Source organism: Ambystoma mexicanum, chromosome 6p (assembly GCF_040938575.1).
Source record: "Ambystoma mexicanum isolate Mex_15411 chromosome 6p, UKY_AmexF1_1, whole genome shotgun sequence".
Taxonomy (NCBI): domain Eukaryota; kingdom Metazoa; phylum Chordata; class Amphibia; order Caudata; family Ambystomatidae; genus Ambystoma; species Ambystoma mexicanum.
In genome coordinates this window covers 1,057,673,960-1,057,692,183 of record NC_090935.1, presented here as the reverse complement: position 1 = coordinate 1,057,692,183, position 18,224 = coordinate 1,057,673,960, and positions in this window count along the sequence as shown.

Genomic DNA, 18,224 nt, shown 5'->3' with positions numbered 1-18,224 from the left:
ACCCTAACAGCCACACGTGCTTCGCGTTGTTCTGCACCTAGCAGCTGGACGCTCACCGTGTCAGCTCCTGCATCCTGACTTCAGCCACGCCTGCCAGCACCCTGGAACACCTGCAAGGGGAGAAAGGAAGAGAATAGGAGAAGAAAAGCCCTTCCATCTTCAGCAGCGATCTTCCGGATTCAGCTACGCCCCGGCGCCTAGAGGAAACAAGACAAGAACAAAGGTGAGAGGGAGAAAAGGAATAAGGAAAGCTCAGTTTCCTTTTAAGTCTTACCTGTTGGATTATTCCCACTGCATTTCGGGTCCTGCCGCTTCCTGGCATCTCCGGACCCCGGCCCCTATGGGGAAAAAAGACAAAGACATTGAATGAGCGAATGCAAAGACATTACCTGAGCGCTCATCCAGAACTCTTTCACTTCGGGTCGGCGCTATATCTCCGGCACTCCGAACCCCGGCCCCTAAGGGGAAAAAGACATAAGCATTAGCGCTTGCTGCAATTAGACAACGAACATTATTATTAAGCTTGAACTTTTGAACAGAACTTTTACAGCGCCTTACCTGAACAGTCAAGCTTACCTGAACTCCCATCAATCCTCAATCCAGTGAAGTAACTGGGTTTCAACGCGCCCCTGCATCAGAAGCAGGATGGAGAGCTCATCCTTCCAAACCCTAAGGTGAGGCTTCACGGGGAATCGTGGAGGAGGTATCGTGGAGGGTTGGAAGGGAGTGGGAGGCTTGAGCATTGTTCCACAGTTGGTAATACTCCCTTTTCACGCACAGGAGGGTATCCAACGAGCCAGGGAAGCCAGAATAGAGGGGCCCTTCCTGTCCATCTTCAGAGTTCTGCGCCTTCGAAGCCGCGCCTCCGTGGGAACCAGGTGAGCGTTACACAATGCTCCTATTAATCCTGATATAGTAACAAGAATGCATAGTAAAAAAAATATTTTAGCAAAAATGTTTCGCCACAGAGTCCTTCAGAATCTAATAAGAACAGGACCGAAATCATCGTCAACCCTTAAAACCTACCACAGGAAATTAATCCTACAAGCTCTTGTGGACTTTGCAATCCTTCTCAAAAGGAAGTTGTTCATGTTAGTGTTAAATAGAATGAAATCACTAATGAAACTAAGTACCAAACTACAAAAGAAACTTAGCAATAAACGGAATGTGAACAAAAATAACTTCTTACATATTTGTGGAGGTGAATGGAGTCACACGACAACCACAGAACCATATTTTAATGAAGAAGCATTCAAACAAAATCAAACAAACACAATTTCCATCCATAGCAGTGGGCGAGGGTATGAAAAAAACAATAATACCATCATGGAACAAGAAACAGTGCTTAGAAAAGTATCCCCTGAAAACTCAGAATTACCTCGCGATTTGACTTAACCAGACCGTGCAGTATACAAATGGCGGCGCACATCAATGTGTGCCATTCCTAACAAATCTTTCAAATCTTTACGTCAGTTCCTCAATCAGTATGTGAAAGGTAAAGACAAAATAAAAATGAAAGTGCTGCAAAATATGGATATCTGTCCAGTGCGCAAATACACAGGACTGCAAGGACATTCATTGCATTTCTGGACCTATTTGCAAAAGCACCTTCCATGATATCAAAAGGATATCAATCCATCATTCAAAGGTAAGAAATCTAGTGTATAAAATATACTATGCTGAAAGTCCAGCTTCAGAATTAGCCAATTTAAATTACACTCTTCTGCATGGTACACCCAAATACCTATAAGAAGAAATTGACCGTATCCAGAGAAAACATTTTGGTATTGAAAGTCACTCACAAAATGCAATAGTTTTAGAACAGAGTAGCAACAAATCTGCACATGGCAACCTTCTATTACACACATACAAAAAAGAAATACTAAAATGGAAAAGTGAATCGGCTGAAGTACCAAACCATGTGTGTGTGTGTGTTGCCGCAGAACGTTTTACAAAAAGAGCACAAAAAATGTAGACATGGCATACAAAATAGAAGACAATGAAGATTCCAAATGGTTTCAATTAGCTCTGTACTTTTTAGCAGAAAACAAACATGAAATAAGAGAACCCCTAATTTGTTGCAGTTACTGCACTACAAAACTAGACAACAACCAAACTCCCTCACGTGCTATCACAAATAATTTGGAATTGTTTCCACTACCAAAAACCCTGCAACAACTCAATTTGTATGAGAGCATCATGATTCAAACAGTTCACCCATTTCAAGCAATTATACGCCTTCACCCAAAAACAGCAAAATTATCCCCCTCTGAAATGGTGAAAGGCATTCGTGGCAAAGTAGTTTATTTGACATTAGAGCTAACCGAAAATTTACACACACTAGGAGTGCAACGTTTAATAGAGCATTCTTTAATTGTCTTGGTAAATGGTGTTCCAACAAAGGATAAAAAAATTTGGCAACAATTGGTGGACTTACATAAAGTTAGACAAGCCTTGCAATATCTGAAAGACAATAACGAGTACTACAAAGAAATTAATATTGAAGAAAACTTAAGGGAAGCAACTGAAATAATTCAAGAGCCATCAGAAACGGGACAATTCGAACTTCTGGATTCTGCTGCAGTATGCACTCTTTTGGACCAGTACACAATTCATCCATTGCATTCCAATGAAAGCATAGATGATGCACTAGAAACTTACCAAATGAGACAAACCAAAGGTTCACCAATGAGTATATGGGAAAAAAGTATAGAAGCACATGCTTTTCCACTGGTATTTCCTACTGGCAAAGGTGGAAGGTACGATGATAGACTCACTCAGATTACAGCATCAGAATACCGCTCATTATGAATGTATCCGCAAGATCCCAGATTTAGACAAAATGTGGAGTACATATTTCACCTACTCTTTGAAAGTGAACTAGCAACGCTATGTTACGGAGTTGCACACATTTTGAAATCTGGAACCCACTTTCAAAATATGTCAGCTACACAATTAATACAAAAAGTACACAATATAACAACTTTGTTTGCAAACATGCGTGGTACAAAAGAATACTGGTTTTGACGGCACAGAGACGTACGTTGTATGATCAGAAACCTTGGATCACAGACTTGGTTTGTGACACTAAGTTGTGCAGAATATGCATGGGAAGATTTACATGAGTTCTTACGCATAGCAAACAACAACAAAACCAACATAGATATGTTAACACCTGGAGAACTTTGCTCTCTAGATCCAGTTAATGTGTCAAGATATTTCCATCATCGTTTCATTGCTATGCTACACTTTATTTGCAATAAAACTGTTCCTCCCCTCGTAGAAGTGCAGCACTTCTTTTGGAGAAAAGAATATCAAGCGAGAGGAGCACCACATATTCACATGCTTTTATGGATCAAAGGTGCACCTAAATCTGGTCACGACAGTGATGCCACTGTTTTGCAGTTCATCCAAAAATATGTCACTTGTGAAATCCTGTTACAACGGACACATAGTGAACTGCATGGGCAGATTTTACAATTTCAAAGACACAAATGTGGCAAATATTGTCGTTGCAAATACAAAAACAAAGGTAAGTACTACACCAAATGTCGCTTTGGTTACCCTAGAGCAGTTACAGAAACAGGTGAAGTGAACAACTTCATGTCTTCAGTTCGACATAGTGTTAAAGGTAAATCACCTAAGAACACGTATTACATAAAGAACAGAAGAAGCAAAATATATCAATGATTACAACGCAATCATTGCCCTGTTATGGAATACAAACATAGATGTGCAGTACATTGCAGACAATTCTACTGCTGTTGCACGATATGTTACAGCCTACTTAACAAAAGCAGAAAAAACAGAGCTTCAAGACCTGTGGGATGACCTAGCATCAGACAAAACACTATCGCAGAAATTGTACAGCCTAGGCATAAAAATGCTCTCATAGAGGATTTGAAGCAGCAGATCGTTTAACCGGTACGGCTTTGTATGGAAAATCAGACAACATAGTATGGCTAAGTCTTGGTCCTGCTAAATCTAGAAAAAGAGTTCTGAAATCATATGAGGACATAGAAACAATTGCCAGAAAGGATCCCAACAGCCAATAAATTTTAAAAAACAATTTACTAGACACATAATATCCGAACAGGAGTAGCACTTTGGAAAGCATGTGTCTATACCACATAGCGCAAAACTTTGCATACAAAAATAGTGTAAAACCCGATGAAAGCAAAGGTAGATATGGAGTAACCGATTGTGAAGGCAGCTTAGTGAAACTTACCAAATGAAGCTTAATTAATCATGTTAAATTGTCATTAAAAACTCCTCAACAAAAAGAATTATATTACATGTCTCTGGTACAACTTTTTAAACCGTGGAGAAAAGAGGAAGAGATACTAGATAACTATGACTGCTATGAAGATGCTTTCAAAGCAAATGAGAGCACTATTACTGAGGTGAACTTTACGCAGTGCAAAACAATGTTACACAATGAGCAGCAACATGAAGAAGAACTGCAGGCCCAACTAGATAAGGACTCTTCCGACAGTAGTCAACCTTTTGTAACAGGAAGCCAAGAACCACTAGGACAGCCACTAATAGCAAATGAGGCAGAATTAGCTATGACAGAAGTGGAAAACACCATGTGTCACTATCAAGAAGATATAGAAGACCTAACTGTACAACAAACAAAACTTAACAAAGATCAGCGCAGCATTTTTGAAGACGTAACAAAACAAATTGTACATGGTGTGCAACACGAAAATACAGAATGAACCTGCCAAAATTACAAACCTATACTTCTGTACGTCAGTGGTGAAGCTGGGTCAGGGAAAACATTCCTAATCCAAATCATCAGCAAGGTCCTTCAACAATTGACAAACAACAAACTGTCAGCTGTTGTCACTGCCCCCACCGGTTTAGCTGCCTACAACATAGGCAGTGTCACTTTACACCGATTACTACTCCTTCCAGTAGAGCACCAAAACAAATTAGACTATTACAAACTTTCTGCAGAAGTTGCAATGGAACTACGCAGAGTATCAAAACAAATGAAAATGCTACTAATAGATGAAGTGAGCATGGTCTCCAACTTAATGTTGGCCGTGATTCACCTCAGATTGCAAGAAGTACTTAAAACAAACTACGGGGAACTCTTTGCAGGAAAACACATTATCGTTTTCGCAGATCTTCTACAATTGACACCAGTGAAAGGTGAACCTATTTTTAAAATTTTAGGACACAAACACTGCCGTAAAACTGTTGGTAGCATAGGAAATTTCAACCTTTGGAAACATTTCCAATACAGAGAATGATCAGAAAACATGCAGCAATCTGCAGATCTCACTTATGCCAACATCTTAAAAAGTATTAGAGTTGGTGTACTGTCACAGGAAGCACAGGCAATATTGAAAAACAGGCACATTCATGCACTTTATGGTGATAATGCATGTGCTACTGATATTATGGAACAATTAGCGCACAAAAATGTCAATTGTATGGCCTTAATGCCAACTCTTGTAAGCTGTTTCAAATTCAATGAAACAATGTTAAATAAAGAAATGCAACCAATAATAGAAATTAGCACCACAGAAAAACTAGACGTACATGGTATGACACTACTCATGTGTGAGCAAGCCACAACAAGATTAAATAGCTTAGAAAATTCAATCTCCAACACAGCTGGGTTGGAAAAAATATTAAAATTATCCTTAAATTGTAGAGTAATGCTTAAACGTAACCTTGACGTGGAGCAAGGGCTAGTTAATGGGGCACTGGGTACAGTTGTTGGCTTTCAAGCATACCCACGTGACAACAACATTCGGTTTGTCAATATTCGCTTCGACAAACTTTCAGAAGTGAAAAGGATAGGGCGCTCAATTGCTCGATTCCTTCTCTTCAAAGACATGTATGTACGTAGAGAACAATTTTCTCTAACTCTTGCATATGCAGTCACCATTCATAAATCCCAAGGTCTTACCCTTGACAAAGCATTGATAGATACAGGAAACACAGGGCCTTATTACACGGTAGGCGGTATATTAGCTATTAGCGCCATTGTTGCCGCCGATATTTTACCGTGTCCACCTTGGTGGACGGCAGAATTACCGCCCTACTCCAAGGTGAGCGGGGGCGGTAATTCCCCATTCACCAAGGCTCTTCCCCATTCCCATTTTTGCCCCCATAGGGAATAATGGGAATGGGGAAGGTACTAATTACGGTACCGCAAATTGTGGTCCCGTAATTAGCTCTGAGGTCCCTTTGCGGCACCCAACTTTAACAGCTGGTAAAAGCAGCCATTAAAGTCGGGTCCCGCAAAGGGAACTCGTAGTAAGGCGGTAGGGGTATACCGGTACTGTTGCTCTTACCGGTACCGGTAAACCCCTACCGCCTACCGTGTAATGAGGCCCTCAGTCTTTAAAGAAGGCATGAGCTACGTAGCGCTATCACGCTAAGGTACACTTGACAGTCTATTTCTAATTAACTTTAATGCAAGTAAAGTGAACGCTGATATTCCTTGCAGTTTATAATACAATAGACTGCGTTCACTGTACACCCCACGTCTGAACTAATATCCTGTTCCAGAAAAAGTAAAACATGGTAAAAGAAAACTAAATCAAACAGAAATGCAACAGAATCGGATAGCAAATCCTTCAAAGAAAACAAAAGAAGCTAAAGGTTCATCAAGTACCACAAGCAAAGAAGAACCTATTAGGGAAAGTTAACCAGGTACTTCTTCAAAGAAGGAACAGAAAGGCCGAAAAATGCACTCAGATACAGAAGTAGCTGGTCCATTCAAATTTTCAAATGAAACTGGTGTAAGTTGCTATGCTAATGTCGCAATGAATATTCTATTTCAATTGCCAGCAATTGTTAACAATATTTACTTACACAGTACAGACCAATTGTGTTTGCAAATATTAGTCCTGCATAGAAATGCAACAAACAACCCGTACAGTGTTCACGGAATAAGACAAGAATTGGACTACTGTGCTGGAATGGTGAGATTCACTATAAACACACAAGAAGATCCACACGAATTTGTAATGTACTCACTAAAAGTACTGCAAAACAAAAGCATACCTATAAATGAAATCTTTCAGATTTTATAGATGTGGAAACATACATGCATGTAGCAATGTGATACAGGAACACATTCCAAATGAGTGATTTGTGTACGTATCCATACCTAATTGTGAATCCATTCCATTTCAGCAACTTGTACAGAATGCAAACCATGGCAGATTGTGTATTATATGCAATTCAGACAATCGCTCCACCTTACTGATACAAGCACATAGTAACTACTTAATACTTATGCTTCTACGTTATAATGCAGACGATACCAAAAACAACTGCAAGCTGACTGGATTCACACATGGTCAAGTGTCACTTGGAAAGAAAACCTTTACAACTATAGGTATAATCTACCATGCAGGAGCTACAACCAATGCTGGTCAGTACACTGCTTACATTAAAAATAAATGTGAATGGTTGGAATGTAATGATAGCACCATTACTCTAAAGCAGAGATTGCCAGCAAATCTCATAAATGCGTATTTAATCTTCTTAAAGTCAAAATGTAATAACTAATGTGTACGTCAACAGTACCAAAACAAAAACAATTAAGAGAAAGACTACAAACAGTTAGAATACGTCAACAGGTATCTAACTGCCCAAGGGTGTATAACAAAGACACAGATGAATGAACATCACAAATCCGTAACCATAAATGCACAGTTAGAATACGCCAACAGGTATCTAACTTTTGCTAGAAATCAGCAGCAAGGCAACAAAGATAACATTAATCAGAAAGAAGAAGGAAACACTCAAGGAAAACAAAGAAATAGTGTGTAGCATAGCAAATAAAGTTTTTATCCAACAAGGATTTTTTTCCCCCAGACCTAATGATTTGAATAACAAACACAGAAACTGAGCAAAATGCACAGTACACTGGTTTGTAAACTAAATATGAGGGTAAAAAAAAAAGCTAAACTCTCTATTATACAATGTAATAAGTCTTCATAAAATGCAAACACTAACATGCTTTTTCCTTTTATCACAGAAATTAAAAAAGGATAGTTCCGCCAAGTACTAAAGGCATGTAGGACATAAATGTATTCTGAACAAAGTAAACAGTAAGTATATTACGGTCATCTCATACATGTGCAAATCTACACGTTTAATCTATGGCACTAACATGCTGCAGCGGCTGTAGGCTAGCCCTAGCATTTTCGTTGTATAACCTACCAACTACACCCTATGGCCAAGCTACCAAGACTATAGGTCCTACTCCCAACCATCTCTGCATAGCAAAAGCATGGGCCTTGTAATTTGACTACTTATAAGTTTACTCTTGGGTGCATAGTCTGCAGCCATGCACGCAAGTCGCAAGGGCATGCACACAACTACCGCACCACACCACACCCATTTTCACTTACAAACTCACTGCTTATGACTTCAGTCTTGGGTGCATGGGCTTTGGCCATGCACCCAAGAATCTGGGTCCTGGCTAGAACCAGCACAGCATATGGCATCCATTGTGGCTTCTAATTTCACTACGTATAAAGTTTGTTTTGGGAGCATGGCCTTTGGCCATGCCCCCAAAAACGCTACGCCCTCCCCACAACTACCTGAATGATGTTTTACAGTACGAGTGTACGTATATCTGCGAAATGTTGCAGTAGTTGTGGCCACAGGCTACAGACTCGGATGTGAGGCCATAGATTTTTTAATGTAGGGGTATGCAGTATATAAAATCCGTAGTGGCTTAAACCTCCAGTGCTTATAACTTTGTTCTTGGGTGCATGGCCTTCGGCCATGCATCCAAGACTGCACACACTCCCCACAACGAGCTAAACGATACTCAATACTACAGATGTAGCCAAGGCTGTGACATCCTGCGGTGATTGTGGCCAGGGCCTAGAGTCATGGAAGTATGGCTGTCGGCCTACGGCCTACAGCCATGCATCCAAGACTCTAGGCCCTGGCCACAACCACCGCAGCATGTCACAGCCGTGGTGGCGTTTGAATGAATGGAGTACGCATAGGAAAAAGTAATGTAAACACGGCATGTACTCCATGTCAATGTTCGCTAACAGCACGCGTGTCCTTAGAAGACTTTCACGTTCCCTGTACAGAGTGCGGACTGGAATACTACCCTTATTAGATCCCTCATTGTCTGTACATACAAACATTCCAAACAAGTCGGCCAACAAAGTACATCAGGAACACCTACCGCCACTACAAAAGCAGTTTTTCACCCATCTCTTACTGTCTAAACCTCCCCAAGCACTTTGACACAGCAAAATAGGTTTCGAAATAGGGTATTGCCGCTGCTACCCGCTCCGCGGTCGGCGGATCCAAGATGTCGGGTGCACCCAAACAATCTGACACAGAACAAGTCTCGCTACAGCCAATCGGCAGAGACGTTGCGTGTCCGCGAGCATGACGCCAGCCCCTTAGCCATTCGATGTCTTGTCCGTGGACTGAACAGAGAAGTGTGACCGCGGAGCGGACATAGATATCACTAATTTTTTACGCCCTCCTTTTTGGTCGTTTTAAAGAAAAGTACTATGCGCAAGGTCACCAAATTTACAAAAGCACTCTTTCGGGTTCAAGCTGCTTCTCGTGCCGCTTCTCCTGCCGCAAATCTTGTGAAAATCTGTCCAGCGGTTTGGCCTGTAGCCGTGCGCAAACTTTTTCCTCCGTTCACTCTATGGGAAAAACTGAAGTTTTGGGACCCCCCTCTAACTTTGCCCCCCCTGGACCAAACCTCACCAAACTTTGCAAAAATATTCGGAGTGGCCCATATACTTTTTTTTGCAAAGTTTCTTAAAGATTCATCCAGGGGGAGCGAAGTTATAAGCCGCCCAAAAAGTGCTCTTCCTATGGAAACAGCAAATTAATCATAATTACACGGCCACTAACGTGGCCGTGTAATATATATATATATATATCAAAAATGCATGGTTAAAGGGATGTTATGGTTAAGTTGCACTACTACAAAAAAAAACAGAAATTCATGACTTATGGTAAGATAAGCAACCATTTGTGATGGCATCTTTGATGTCATGGGTGTTAGTCCTTGCAGTGCACAGTGGTAGCGTGAGTAATGGTTGCTTATTTTACCATAACTCGCAAATTTTTGGGGTTTTCCGTTTTACCTGTAAACATAACGTCCCTGTAACAACATATTTCCATTGAATTACAAAGGTTTTGACTAGTGCAACTTAACCATAACGTCCCTTTAACAATGTTTTTGTTAGTTTATTTCATAGGTTTTAAGTAGGGCAGAGGAAACAGAAAGTTCCTTCAGTATACATTTTTTCAGTGAAGGTGGTAGGTTTTTAGTAGCGCAACTTGACTATAACGTTCCTTTAACAATGTTTTTTGTTGGTTTATTTCATAGGTTTTAAGTAGGGCAGAGGAAACAGAAGGTTCCTTCAGTATACATTTTTCAGTGAAGGTGGTAGGTATTTAGTAGCACAACTTAACCATAACGTCCCTTTAACAATGTTTTTTGTTGGTTTATTTCATAGGTTTTAAGTAGGGCAGAGGAAACAGAAAGTTCCTTGAGTATACATTTTTCAGTGAAGGTGGTAGGTTTTTAGTAGCGCAACTTGACCATAACGTCCCTTTAACAATGTTTTTTGTGGGTTTATTTCATAGGTTTTAAGTAGGGCAGAGGAAACAGAAAGTTCCTTCAGTATACATTTTTCAGTGAAGGTGGTAAGTATTTAGTAGCACAGCTTAACCATAACGTCCCTTTAACAATGTTTTTTGTTGGTTTATTTCATAGGTTTTAAGTAGGGCAGAGGAAACAGAAAGTTCCTACAGTATACATTTTTCAGTGAAGGTGGTAGGTTTTTTTGTTGGTTTATGTTATGATGGCATGATTCTGCTGATGGAACAACAGGTATTGAGCTGTACACTTCGAGGTCTCAGTTTTACCATACAAGGGTTGGAGTCCAAATCTAAGCAGATTGCCTTTATTAGAGCATCCAAAACATGTTAAAAGCCATCAGCATATGGCGTTCCCACAAGCAGTAAAACCTGGAAGGTCAGCAGCACAACGCGTTTCGCAACTTGCAAGTCGCTTGATCACATCAACTACCCATTCAACCAGTGGGCATATATAAAGGAGCAGATACGCGAAGGAAGTAGTTAAACATAGTTAAAGGACTACTACAATCAAGATTTCACTGTCTGCTGTATTCCATTTCATTCACTTAGGTGATCCGTGAATCGCTGCATTTAAAGCACATGTATGGTTCTAGTCTTCCAATCCACTGTAGTTACTCACACATCGGCACATATATATTTTCACATGCATTAATCCTACGATCTAGGGTATTGTCCCCTTATGACATCATGCGCGCATCAAACTTCATGACCTCCAATTATTCGGGTATATATGCATTACTTGTGGCTCTAGGTCATAATGCCTCAGCCGGTCCACCATCTCAAAAGGCTATATGCAGTTAGGAGGCTGGGACTGCTACGATTCACTATTTTATTTTTTTTAAAGTATTTTATTGGTTTTGAGGTAAGAAAGAAACAATACAAACTTGCAACTGAAATAAGAAAACAAAGGAAACAACAAAAACAACGACAGTCTTCATGTGGTATTGCGTATAGGGTACAAGATGACAAATTAAAATAAAGTTCTGGTATCTCAGGAAGTGAGGGGGGGCAGTTTCGGTTAACATCTTCTCTGTGTTGGTGTTAGGAATCAGTTTCTGCAGGACGCTATAGTTCTTCAGGGAGGCTTGTAGTCTGCGTTGAAGCGCATATCGCTCAGAAGGGCCTTGCAGGAGTCCAGAGTGCCGCTTGCGACGTCCCCACTGGTTATGGTTCCGTCTTGCCAGGCCCTGGTTTCAGCAGTCGTCCATCTCGCCATTTCGTTCAACCATCGTTCATGCCTGGGGCCTGCTGGAGTCTTCCAGGCCATCGCTATAGTTCTTTTAACCAATATGCATGAGATGTCCATCAATTTCACAACATGTTTGAGTTTGCTTGGTCTAGGGTATGTTCCTAGTAGGCATTCTCCGGGTGTCCAGTCGTACCTTTCCATTCCGGCTTCTATGCAGGATTGTTTAGCTTTGGACCAGAGTGACATCACTTTAGTGCAGGTCCAGAACATGTGGATCATGTCCGCCTTGTCGTTCCCGCACCATGGGCATGCCGGGGAGACCTTCTTGTTGAATGAAGCAACCCTGTGGGGAGTCATATATGTCCGGTAAAGGACATTCATCTGTATTTGTCCAAATCTGGAGTTCCGTGACACTTTCTTGGGGTATATTAATGCTCTTTCCCATTCCTTGTCAGTAAGTGGGGATTCAAGATCTGCTTCCCATCTCGCCTTCAGTGCCTGACCTTTGGGATTAGGTTTGTCAATAAGCTTGTTGTAAAGCCTGGAAATCGGTCTCCATCCGTCCAAAAGGTCGTGCATTTCCTGTAGCAGCCGGTCTGGGGTGGGTTCTTCTGGCCAGCTGTTCCACTGCTTCTTGGCGATCTGTTTGAGCCTATGGTACCAGAGAAACTCGCCCTTGGATAGTCCTTCATTGTCTTGTAGCGACTCAAAGTCCCTAAATTCCCCTTCTGTGAACAGGTCACCCCATGTGCATATGCCAGCTTCCTCCCACCTCCTTGCAGTGGGGAGTTCTGCCTCTGTTTTGCACACATCCACCATTATGGGGTTATCTGGAGAGTACGGATGTTTCACCTGCCTTACGTAGCAGGTCCTAGCCCATACCTGCCTGCCGTACTTAACAACCAGCGGGGTTTCCGAGGGTTGCCGAAGAGGGTGCCATAGAGTTTCCTTGGGGATTAAGTTGATGGGAGACTGCCTCAGTAATCCCAATTCGGCCGATGGTTCGTCTGACAGCCACTTCGTGATGTGACTGAGCTGGGCAGCCAGATAGTAGAGCTGGAGATCTGGGAGTTTTATTCCTCCTTCTTTATGTGGGAGAGATAGCGTGGCCAATGTCAGTTTGTGCCTACGGGGACCCCACACAAAGTCCTTAATAATGGCCTCTAGTGTCTTGAAGAAGGGCGGGCGAACGTAGTGGCAAATGTTCACAAAGAAGTACAGGAATCGGGGAAGAATTATCATCTTAGCAATCGCCGCTCTACCCACCATTGACAGTGGTAGTTTGGAACAGAATTTTATAGATCGCCGAAGGCTGGTAATTGCAACTTCAGTGTTATGCTCATGCGTGAGCTGCGGCGTGTGGCCCAAATTGATTCCTAAGTACCGGAACTTGTCGAGTTGCCACTTTATCCCAGTAGGCGGGAGGTCGTTTTCTGCAATGCCCTGTAGTTTGGCTAGGGGGAATGCAGAGGATTTGTGTCTGCTGAATTGTATTCCTGAGTATTTCGCATAATTGTCAAGTACCCCCAGTACTGTTGGTGCGTTGACCTCAGGGTTCCTCAAGTACAGAAGTACATTGTCTGCATATAATGATATTATATTGTAGACATTGCCCACCTTAATGCCAGCATCGAAGAACTGTTGACGGAAATATATGGCTATCGGCTCCAGACCCAGTATATACAACATGGGCGAGAGTGGGCACCCCGGTCTCGTGCCCTTTTGTATTTTCCAGGATTCCGAGACAATTCTGCCTGTCTTAACCCTGGCCATTGGAGAGTTATAAAGTACCTGGATCCATCTAATGAAGCCCTTTCCAAAACCGGAGCTCCTCAAAACCTCCACAAGACACTCCCAGTAGATGGAGTCGAAGGCCTTGATGGTGTCAAGTGACAGTATCGCCAGGTCTTCCTCACGGTCGTGGGTTTCGGCCATGATGTGTTGAAGTCTCCTCAGGTTAGCTGTGGTGTTGCGTCCTGGGATGAATCCATTTTGGTCTTCATGGATTATGGATCCTACCACTCTAGCAAGTCTGTTGGCCAGTATAGAGGTGAGAATCTTACTGTCATAATTTAGCATGGCCAAAGGTCGATAAGAATCGCAATCGGTGGGTGACTTGTGCGGCTTAAGCATGGGGATGATTATAGTCTCTTTCATAGTGTTGGGCAGGATACCATTTGTGTAGGCTTCCTGATAAACTTCATGCAGGATGGGGGTGAGAATGGATTTGTACGTTTTATAAAACTCAGGCGGAAGGCCGTCACTGCCGGGGGCCTTGCCGTTAGCGAGCAACTTGATGGCCCCTCTCACATCTTCAGGAGTGATCTCCAACTCCAGCTCGTCTCTCTGCTCACTGGAAATTTGGGGGAGGCCTATATCCTCCAGTGTTTCTATTAATTCTGCAGTGGGTAACTGGGCTTCATGGGCATACAATTTAGAGTAGAATTTGGCGAATGTTTCATTGATCCCCATTTGCGTCTTGTGGGATACTCCTTCTTCATCCCTTATCTCCGTTGGTAGGTGCTTGGGGTGTTCTCGCTTGCAGAGCCAAGCTATCAATCTACCCAGTTTGTCCGACTCTTTGTGGGATCTGGTGGTGTATGTTGCAAAGTCAAATTTCTCCAATCTATCCCATGATTCCTGACATTTCAGCTTCTTCCCGATCTCTGGGGAGATGTCAGGGGTGGACTCCAGGCGTGTGATCTCTGATTCTTGAGCCTCAAGAGTCAACTTTAGTTGTCTGCGGGTGCCACCAGCTCTTGATATGATTTCTCCCCTGGTAACCACCTTCATGCCTTCCCACAATGTGCTCCAGGTGGACACCGATCCCTTGTTGATTTTGACGTATTCCTCTAATCTCTCGGCGAGGTCCTCTCTGAACTCTGGGTCTTCTAATGCCGCAGTGGGCATCCTCCACATCGGGGTTTGGGTCACCTTAGTTGCCATTGCATGACCAGCGGGGAATGGTCGGAGATAGATCTCCCCAAGTATTCTGTGGCTGTTGCCAATGGTATCTGTTCCTTATCAACAAACAAATAATCGATTCTTGTGTGGACGCTGTGTGGGGCTGAGTAGTGTGAGTAGATTCTGGCAGCTGGGTGCTGTGACCTCCAGATGTCCACCAGGTTAAATTGGTCGAGTGTTTCCGTCAGGGTGTGAGTTGCGGGATTGCTTGGTTGGGGAGAAGGGAGTGATCTGTCCATACTTGTGTCCATGGCGCAGTTGAAGTCTCCTCCCCATATGATGGTTCGACCTCGATGGTGTGCCAACTTAGCGCCCAACGTGCTTAGGTATGACGGAATTCCATGCTGTGGAAAGTATGTGTTAGTGAGGCAAATCGGTGTCTGTTCTATGGTGCCCCACATTGTTACGTATCTTCCTTCCTTGTCGGATTCCCACCCTTGTAACTGGAAGGGCACATTCGGCTTTACCCATATTAGTACACCTCTCGCGTATTTGGAGTATGGTGACCCTCTCATAGTCCCTTCCCATTGGTCTGCTAGTTTGGACATGGCGTCCTCCGTGAGATGGGTCTCCTGTAATATTGCAATCAAAACTTTCTTCCTCCTGAGGTAGGACTGTATGCGATTCCTTCTGAGGTACGAGCCCATTCTCCTCACGTTCCATGTCATCACGATGAGTTGTGACGCCATCGGGTCAGTGTTTCGGTTTCAGCATGGGGTTCCAACCCTTTGGCCTGGTGCGACGTCGATCCACTGATAGCACGCTGCAGGCGGGAGGCCCCTGGTACATGAACTCTTGGGTCATATCTTGCCACCATCTCGTATTTTTTCATCATTAGTGAAACGAAGACTGTGAAACTAATAGAACTAGTAACAGAACTCAAACTGGTGCGCCCAGCGACTACAACACTGTTGCGGTGCTCAGGCGCTCTCGAGCCGTCTGAACCCATCCTGGAATCGGGCGTGAGCTGGGTCGGGCGATGAACTGGCCCAATTGGGTTTTTCGCTGGGGGTAGGGTTGGTGTGAGGCAGCAGGGCCGAACGAGGGCTGTTTCCTTACGTCAAACTGTTGATTGGATTACCTTCTGGAGTCCGGTTGTTAGTGATTCGTGTGCTCTTTATGGCCGCATGTAGGCGGTGTAAAAGGGCTCAGGGGTTTAGTCTACTTTCCGAGGGGCATCCTGCCGTCAGCGAGGTTATTGGGCCTCATTACGACCCAGGCGGTAAGTTACCGCCTGGGCCGTGACTTTACCACCATGGCGTAAACTACGTTTACGCCATGGTGGTTGGTGGACTTACCGCCCCATTCCGACCTTGGCGGGGCGGTAAGTCCCCAATCCCCATTTACCCTTCCCCATTCCCATTTTTGCCCCATAGGGCATAATGGGAGTGGGGAAGGTGTTAATTACGACACCGTAAATTACGGTGGCGTAATTAACTCCATGGTCCCTTAGCGCCATGGATTTTAACACCTGCTAAAAGCAGGTGTTAAAAGCGCCATGGCGCTAAGGGACCTCGTACTCAGGCGGTAAGGGTCAGCGCTGTTAACGCTGCCGTAAACCCCTTACCGCCTGGGTCGTAATGAGGCCCATTGTCTTCGAGCCTCATGTTGGCCGCCTCCGGGTTATCGAGAAATAACGTTCGCCCATTATGGATGACTCTTAGGCGCGAGGGGTAAAGCAACCTGTATTTGAGGTTCAGTTGACGAAGCCTTGCTTGGATCGGGACAAATTAATTCCTCTCCCTCTGCACTTTCTGAGTGTAGTCGGGGTATATGGTGATTTTAGCGTCCCCCCTTTCAATAGGACCTATTTCCCTGGAGTGTCTTAGAATAGTTTCTCTATCCTGAAAGCTCAGTATCTTAGCTATTATTGGTCGTGGATGCGAGCCGGGGGGAGGGCGTTTCTGGAGGGATCTATGGGCTCTTCCGACCGCGAAGCCTTGAGTCAGCTTTCCGGCCCCAATCTCCTGTAGCAGGAGGGTTTCGACATAAGATGTGGTGCTCGAGCCCTCGGTTCTCTCTGGGATACCCAGGATCCTGATGTTCCCCCGTCTGGCCCGGCCTTCGGCCTCCTCCGCCCTTTCTTCTAGGAAGGCGACCTTCCTCTTTAGATCTGAGACTTCTGTCTGCAGGGCTGAGGTGGCCCCGGACGTTTCCTCTGTGGAATTCTCAATGATCGTCACCCTCTCCGCTAAGTTGCGGGCATCTTGGCGAATGAGTTGTATGTCAATTTTAAACTCGTCAATTTTGGAGTCTATATGGGTTCTCAATGAGGCAATAGCGTCCAATATTTGAGAGTGGTTATCATTGGCTTCCCCTTCGTTTGGCCGGGTGATTTCGGAGGAGCTAGTTCTGGCTTGGGTGGGGGTCTTTGCCTTGGCTGAGACAAAGGAGTCCATGGTGGCAGCTCTAGCTTTGTTTTTGGTGGCCATCTTGGGATAACAGTTGCTGCTCACCTGGGGCTCAGTTGCTGAGGTGCCGTTAGGGTGAAAGTTGGGGCCCCTCGTTTATAAGGCTTGAAATGAGGAACCCAAGTTGACTATGCCCAGAGAGTTCGTAGCCACCGGTTGGAAATAATCTGGGGTGCTGCACTAGTGGTGTGTGGTGTTCCAGGCCCACCAAATTCAGACTGAAGCCACCACTGCCACTGCGGCACCTATACCCCACCCCCCGGCCTCGGGTGTGTTGATGTCTGGACACATGGGGCTTCAGGGGTGAATCGCGGCCAGGGGATGGGGATCGTCACCCCCTAACGTGAGGGACTAATTATGTGCCCAAGACAGTCCAGCTAAGGAACCAAATGCAGGCGGCCACAGGGGGCGGCGGTGACAGGGGCCCCACTCGCGGGTATTGTGTGGTCTCACGCACCTTAAGCTTTAGGCTTCAGCCTTCGGAGCCTTCCGTGGGACCTCTGACTGCTTCGACCAGGATCATGTCCCCTGGGTGAGCCTGAGGATTGAAGTGCCTCGGCAGCAGCTCCTCCATTGTCTCTGCTTCCGGGAGGTGGCTGCGTGGCGATCAGATGGCTGGTGTTGTCGCCGTGTGTCCCCTCATGCACCCCCATCCGCGGGATACAGGTCGTGCAGCAGTGGAGTGGGGCTCCAGCGATGCGGGAGCTCCCGTGTGTTGTGCACAGTGCGCGCGTAGGACCAGTTGGGGCGGCCCTCACACGGCGAAGGAGGAGTAAGTCGGGAGCCCGGGAGTGTGGTGCCGGTTCCGATCTGGTGTCGCACAGGGGTCCACTCCGACGAGCGATGCCTCTTCACCTCACCCCTCGGCGCTAAATCCCAAAGCGCGCTGGTGGAGGTCCTCCGCTCAGGGGCTCCGCTAAGCCGCGCAGGGCGGCATCTTGGATCCAAGCACGGCAGGGGAGGGGTTACGTTTCGGAGCCTCCTCTTCCCTCCAGAGGGTCCGATAATCCAAACCCTCAGGTAAATCT